A 7833-nucleotide genomic window follows, 5' to 3' on the forward strand; every position below is an offset into this window, starting at 1 on the left:
AAATTATATCCGTAGCAAGAGTGATACAAATTGTTTCCTCCAGAGCACAATGTCAACTGTCCATTGCAATGACAGTTTACAAATTCAAAATCGGTCTGGAGTCGGTCGATAACGGACGATTATGCCACTGTTTATATTCGTTTGCGCACTTTTTGATGAGTCATATCATTCTTAACTTGGACGGAAATGAAATTTGTTACAACGTTGCACTTAGTCTTTCATATTTGTTGTTAGTAATTTAAAAGACATTTTGAAACACATACGGAACGATAACAATTTTTTAAAATATAACAACACAAAAATGAAAAGGGAACTCGAGTACATTTATCGAGAGCCACAAATAATCCTTCAAAGAGCCGCATGTGGCTCGCGAGCCGCAGGTTGGCCACCCCTGCTATATGAAAATGGAAACAAAAAAATTTATTGAAAATAAATCTTTTAATGTCCAAATGTCTCTTCATCCAGAAAGCAATGTGTTTAGTTTATATCAATTAAGAAGAATTATACTTAATTTTTAATGTGTGTTTAGATATAAATTTTCTATTTAGGTTAATTATCTTTTAATATACTGTGGGTGATTGGTTAACGACAAATCCGTTCCAAGACCGTGATCGCTACCCGTATTGTTCGTTAACCGATTATGGATTTACCATAGGTTTTTATGGGAATTTGATTAATTCGTTCCAGAGACCCCGAAAAATGTAGGAAGAAAGTATATAATTTTTTAACCTATAGGTAATAATAAAACTACATATATACACAGTCTTGCATTTTTATCAGTCATGTTGTTTTTCCGTTTGTGGGATGTTAAAAAATCTGTCCAATGCCGATTGCTTTTCTCTTTTCTTTAGGATTTTTCGGAAGTAATTAATGGGATTGTCGTCGTAGAGATCCCCAAGCCTATTAACCTCAACATGGTTTGGATGCCATTCTAAGACCGTTGTTCTGACATGCACGCACTTTTTCAAAACATCTTTAATAGCAGATGTTGGCATTAGCCCTCTTTTTCAGAAGAAAACATATCTCGCCGAGTTTCTTGGAGTTCTTCTGTCTTCAGATCAATTTCAGGTTCTATTATGAACTCTTCAATGTGCTTCATTTCTCAGATATGATTTTCATTATTCCTTTAGCCGATTGAGTCTTGATTATATTTTTCTTAGATAAGGTTGTGTCTACTGTAGACCTGTTTAAGCCATTCGTGCAAAACGAATTTTAGACTATTATATGTTTATGTACTAAATTCGTGCATATATGTGTTTAATTTTTAACATTTAAACTATCATTACTTGTTTACTATAGAAATTCTAAAGTAAAAGTTGCTCTGGCATCTCGTTTGCCCGAGGCCAGTAGGGCGATGTTAAACGATGAATAATTTCAGATTTTAATCTTCAAACTTTTTTGATACAAATTGGGTTCCGTTTATCAGAAGTTAATTTTTCAGGATAACCAAATTTTCTGGAAACAGATTAAAGTTATTTAATGATATTGTTTGAATTTACTTTTTCCTGTTATAATAGTTTCGAGTCATCTATTATAATTATCTACTAAAGCTATAACATTCATCTGATGGGATTGGTCCACGAATTGATGGCTAATTCTTTCCACGGCGCAAGGTAACTTTGTCGCAGTTATTTTGGGTGATGAGCTGGTAGACTTACTGTTCGACAGGATAAGCATTGTGTTATTTCCTCTCTCACTTTATCTATTCCAGGTTTTTGTTCTTACTCGTTATTTTCTTCTTACCATACACTGATAACCAGAATGTGCTATCGTAATGACGACTTTTCGAAGTTTATGACACGAAGTATTATTTCTTTGAGTGGAAAACTCATCCCGAACATAAATGAGCTTCCTATTCACATGTATTGCTGCCGATAGTCGTAAAAAACCCTCTTCTGTTCTATCTTCTGAGAGAATCGTTGAAGGTTTCGATAGTTCGCCCTTGCCTTAATGATATCGTTCAAGGTCAGTGTTGGAGCTGCAGAATTTACAACAGAATTGACTTAACATTTTTCTTTCCAAGCTATGTTTCCTTCCGGCTGATTCAGTGTTAATCGAAATAAATTATATTCGAAATCCCAAACTGTACCTAGAGCGTCTCTTTACGTCTGACTGTATTCCCTTTCTTTTTGAGCTAAAAATCTACTTGCATACATTACATGTTTGTTGATTATTTGAATGCTTTTGGAATAATATAAGTTTTTATATCTCAATGAGATGCATCCACGATCAGTATTACAGGATAATCCTGTCAGTAATATGCTAAAGCTCTTTTTCACAGATTTTTAAATAGATTGTATATTATTTTATATACATAAATATATGCAAATCACTTTATACACACTTTCTTAATTATTTACATTTATATGAAAATTTGCAATTATTTTTTNACGGAAATGAAATTTGTTACAACGTTGCACTTAGTCTTTCATATTTGTTGTTAGTAATTTAAAAGACATTTTGAAACACATACGGAACGATAACAATTTTTTAAAATATAACAACACAAAAATGAAAAGGGAACTCGAGTACATTTATCGAGAGCCACAAATAATCCTTCAAAGAGCCGCATGTGGCTCGCGAGCCGCAGGTTGGCCACCCCTGCTATATGAAAATGGAAACAAAAAAATTTATTGAAAATAAATCTTTTAATGTCCAAATGTCTCTTCATCCAGAAAGCAATGTGTTTAGTTTATATCAATTAAGAAGAATTATACTTAATTTTTAATGTGTGTTTAGATATAAATTTTCTATTTAGGTTAATTATCTTTTAATATACTGTGGGTGATTGGTTAACGACAAATCCGTTCCAAGACCGTGATCGCTACCCGTATTGTTCGTTAACCGATTATGGATTTACCATAGGTTTTTATGGGAATTTGATTAATTCGTTCCAGAGACCCCGAAAAATGTAGGAAGAAAGTATATAATTTTTTAACCTATAGGTAATAATAAAACTACATATATACACAGTCTTGCATTTTTATCAGTCATGTTGTTTTTCCGTTTGTGGGATGTTAAAAAATCTGTCCAATGCCGATTGCTTTTCTCTTTTCTTTAGGATTTTTCGGAAGTAATTAATGGGATTGTCGTCGTAGAGATCCCCAAGCCTATTAACCTCAACATGGTTTGGATGCCATTCTAAGACCGTTGTTCTGACATGCACGCACTTCTTCAAAACATCTTTAATAGCAGATGTTGGCATTAGCCCTCTTTTTCAGAAGAAAACATATCTCGCCGAGTTTCTTGGAGTTCTTCTGTCTTCAGATCAATTTCAGGTTCTATTATGAACTCTTCAATGTGCTTCATTTCTCAGATACGATTTTCATTATTCCTTTAGCCGATTGAGTCTTGATTATATTTTTCTTAGATAAGGTTGTGTCTACTGTAGACCTGTTTAAGCCATACTGCCTAGCAACATCAGATATCTTCCCACTCTTTATCTTGGCAATTATCTCGTGCTTGGTTTCTATGGTGAGCACAGTTCTTGACACACCATTCATAATATTATCAGTTTTTAAATAAAAAGTCAACTAGCCCACAAAAAATTATGTAAATGTAAAGCACGGATGAAATTCGAAATTTGGTGTTAAAACGTTAACGAATATCCGATGGGACGATTAAACTCTCACCTTTCGAAAATAAAAACAGACGCAAAACTTAACGAGTGCCTGCCTGACAGTCTCGCGAATATTATAAAAGAATTGTATCTGTCAGAAAAATAAAAGGCTGGAATTATAAGGGAGAACTTCAAAGTTGGGAAGAATACTATCCGACCAGTAAATACCGGGTTGAGCGTCGATGTCGACGTCTCCCGCGCTCCGGAAGGTTTCGAATTGTCACCCGGAAACAAGGGAAAACCAATCGGTATTCGTTATTTTACTTCGCTTCTTTTTATGTTTGTTCTGTGAGATGTTCGTTATCCGAACATAAAAATCTTTTGCGAAAGTTTTCGTTAACCGATCACCCACTGTACTGTATGTGATAAATATTTTATATAATGGTATTGAATATTTAAGCCATTCGTGCAAAACGAATTTTAGACTATTATATGTTTATGTACTAAATTCGTGCATATATGTGTTTAATTTTTAACATTTAAATTATCATTACTTGTTTACTATAGAAATTCTAAAGTAAAAGTTGCTCTGACATCTCATTTGCCCGAGGCCAGTAGGGCGATGTTAAACGATGAATAATTTCAGATTTTAATCTTCAAACTTTTTTGATACAAATTGGGTTCCGTTTATCAGAAGTTAATTTTTCAGGATAACCAAATTTTCTGGAAACAGATTAAAGTTATTTAATGATATTGTTTGAATTTACTTTTTCCTGTTATAATAGTTTCGAGTCATCTATTATAATTATCTACTAAAGCTATAACATTCATCTGATGGGATTGGTCCACGAATTGATGGCTAATTCTTTCCACGGCGCAAGGTAACTTTGTCGCAGTTATTTTGGGTGATGAGCTGGTAGACTTACTGTTCGACAGGATAAGCATTGTGTTATTTCCTCTCTCACTTTATCTATTCCAGGTTTTTGTTCTTACTCGTTATTTTCTTCTTACCATACACTGATAACCAGAATGTGCTATCGTAATGACGACTTTTCGAAGTTTATGCCACGAAGTATTATTTCTTTGAGTGGAAAACTCATCCCGAACATAAATGAGCTTCCTACTCACATGTATTGCTGCCGATAGTCGTAAAAAACCCTCTTCTGTTCTATCTTCTGAGAGAATTGTTGAAGGTTTCGATAGTTCGCCCTTGCCTTAATGATATCATTCAAGGTCAGTGTTGGAGCTGCAGAATTTACAACAGAATTGACTTAACATTTTTCTTTCCAAGCTATGTTTCCTTCCGGCTGATTCAGTGTTAATCGAAATAAATTATATTCGAAATCCCAAACTGTACCTAGAGCGTCTCTTTACGTCTGACTGTATTCCCTTTCTTTTTGAGCTAAAAATCTACTTGCATACATTACATGTTTGTTGATTATTTGAATGCTTTTGGAATAATATAAGTTTTTATATCTCAATGAGATGCATCCACGATCAGTATTACAGGATAATCCTGTCAGTAATATGCTAAAGCTCTTTTTCACAGATTTTTAAATAGATTGTATATTATTTTATATACATAAATATATGCAAATCACTTTATACACACTTTCTTAATTATTTACATTTATATGAAAATTTGCAATTATTTTTTTCAGTTGCCTGCCTTTGAAGATTTGTCAAGTGAAATTAGCAGATTTTCTACGTTTAGGAAAGATTCCAATACGATTCTTTCATTATTGTATAAACCTATTATTTTACTTTTTTAAAGTATATGAACATGATTGAACCAATAATTCTAATAGTTATTTGTAGGTGGACTTGTTACTTGTTTTTAGTTTTTTGTCCACCACTGTAACAGCATTCATAAACAAACTTTCAAATTAAATATACAATTTGTATTTATAAACATAATTTTATATTATATATTAAATATAGTTAATAAATAATTTAAATATTTATAAAAATTTATAATTATTACGGACAATCAGATTATTTCAGCTTTAGTGGTGTTCAGTACGTGCACGAGTTGTTAAAACAGAAACGGAAAGGTTCCTAAATATTGAAATATATACTAGATCATATATAAGTGAATATTCTCTATTTATAAATTTATTTCTTATTAAAAAGTTTGAAAATTTCATTGAAAGTACCATAAAAATTCTTAGTATTCAATAAATTCAATAATATAAAAACTTAATTACAGAAATTTTAATTTAAACGAATCATAATAGACAAAAATAGTTCATAATAAGGAACTGAATAAAATGAATCAAGCAAATCGATTATTTTTCATATACTTTAAAATGGAATAATTTAAATTAAAATTTTTATTCTATTTTTGTGTTTAATGAACAAATAAGTGACATTTAAAAGTTTTTTTTTATAGTTATTAAACAAATTTATTTAATGTAAGAAAAATAACTCACGAGAATAATTAATTTTTATATTAAAAATAAATTTAGGAATCCGATTGAAAACGCGAGGAATAAACAAATTGATAAACATGAAACTCAAATTTTTCGAAAATAAAACATAATTAAAAATTAGTCAACTTGAAAAATAAAATAAATACTTTATATGTATTTTATGTACAGTAATTATATAAATTTGTTTCCCCCAATTGTATTGTGACTTTACATGCCTACGTGTATTTATTTAATATACTTGTTATACACAGGTCGGAAATATTTCTTTGCAAATAAATATATTTACAAATGTACAGTACAGAAAATTTCCATTTAATAGAGGTTAAAATGTTTTAATGCCTCACTTTGCCTGATTTTGATAAAAATATTTTTATGTTAATAGACTAAACATTCATAAATGCTACTAGCATTACTTGAATTAAAATCCGTTTACAGGTATTCCTTGATTAACATGGTTAATTAATTAAAACTTATGCCATGTATATAAAGGGATTGCCGCAATTAATTTCGCGCGTTAAGCAAAAGATACCCGTAATATATTTAAGTTTAACAAAGTTTCTTATTTCAGTTAAAATGGCTGAAGGTATTTTACACATTAAAAATATACGGAAGAAACTAAATCGTCTTCACACTTCCTTCATGTCCAGTCACCAGGAACAAAGTCTTTCTTTACAGAGACAACCTTTTATTAGAAACTACACCTCCGTAAAAATATGAAAAAAACTTAAATTGTTCTGTATATTTTAAAAGTTACTTATTGTTAGATTTGCTGACAAATAATTGTTTTATGTCATATGAGTATATTTTATCTGCAATACTGTACCCTGTTTAAAAACAATTTAATGTAATGAGACCCTCGTAACATTTAGATTGTTCACTCCTGTGATAGCCTTTTCTCAGTTTTAGATCCTTTTCTTCTGAATCGAATAAATTTAAAACGCTGAAGTCATTGAACTTTTTTTAAATTGAAAAGTCGTAAACGTACACATTACTTTGTCAGTGACGATATTTAAAGACTACAAACTCTTAGAAACGTCTCTAGAAATAATTATTATTTGTTGATGACATTGTTTTCTCGTTAATGAAATAGATTGAATATGTTAATGCCTGGAACCAAATTGATAAATTTTTTGTTGAGTTGTTTATGGTGTTCAAGCTCAGATTCAGATATGTTACAAGAAAGGAAAGAACACATTTTTGAAAAAAATCACTCGATTTTACACATTTATAAAATATCATGTTATTTTTAAGATTTGAGTGATGATTTTAAGGAAACTGATCCATAAAGAGTAAAATGATAAAACTCCGAGCTTCAAAAATCAAGAATTTACAGGGTTCTCGTCTTCACTTCTACAAGTCGTTTATATACAGGCAAAATAGTGGGACAAATTTAGGGAATGATTCCTTACAGGAAAATAAAGGAGGGGAAGGAATATAAACATAATATGTCCGGAAATGGACGGATTTTAAGAAATCAAACTTCTTATGACTGTCAGATGTAGGACAGATTTACACTTTTTCTTAGTAACTCTTGCATAAAAGTCTCTATTACATCTCTTCAGAAGAAATGTTCAAAATATCTTCCACGTGTGTGTATGCATGCTAGGAGATAGATTGCTGCACTCCTTCGAAGGTTCCAGCCTTCTGCAAGTGGGAATGCAAACGTCAAAAAAGAAAAAAATTAAATGTTCTACAATATTTCGTAAAAATGGGCTTTAATCTTAAAAAATCCATTTCACTAGTGTTTTATTTTTTCATTATTTCCCTCATGCGAATACTTAGAGGGCCCATTTTCATATTCATCGAGGATTTGGATAGGCTTATAATGGGGATCGGCTGAGA

Source organism: Centruroides sculpturatus, unplaced genomic scaffold, assembly GCF_000671375.1.
Source record: "Centruroides sculpturatus isolate CEXI.00-Female unplaced genomic scaffold, Cexi_2.0 scaffold385, whole genome shotgun sequence".
Lineage (NCBI taxonomy): Eukaryota > Metazoa > Arthropoda > Arachnida > Scorpiones > Buthidae > Centruroides > Centruroides sculpturatus.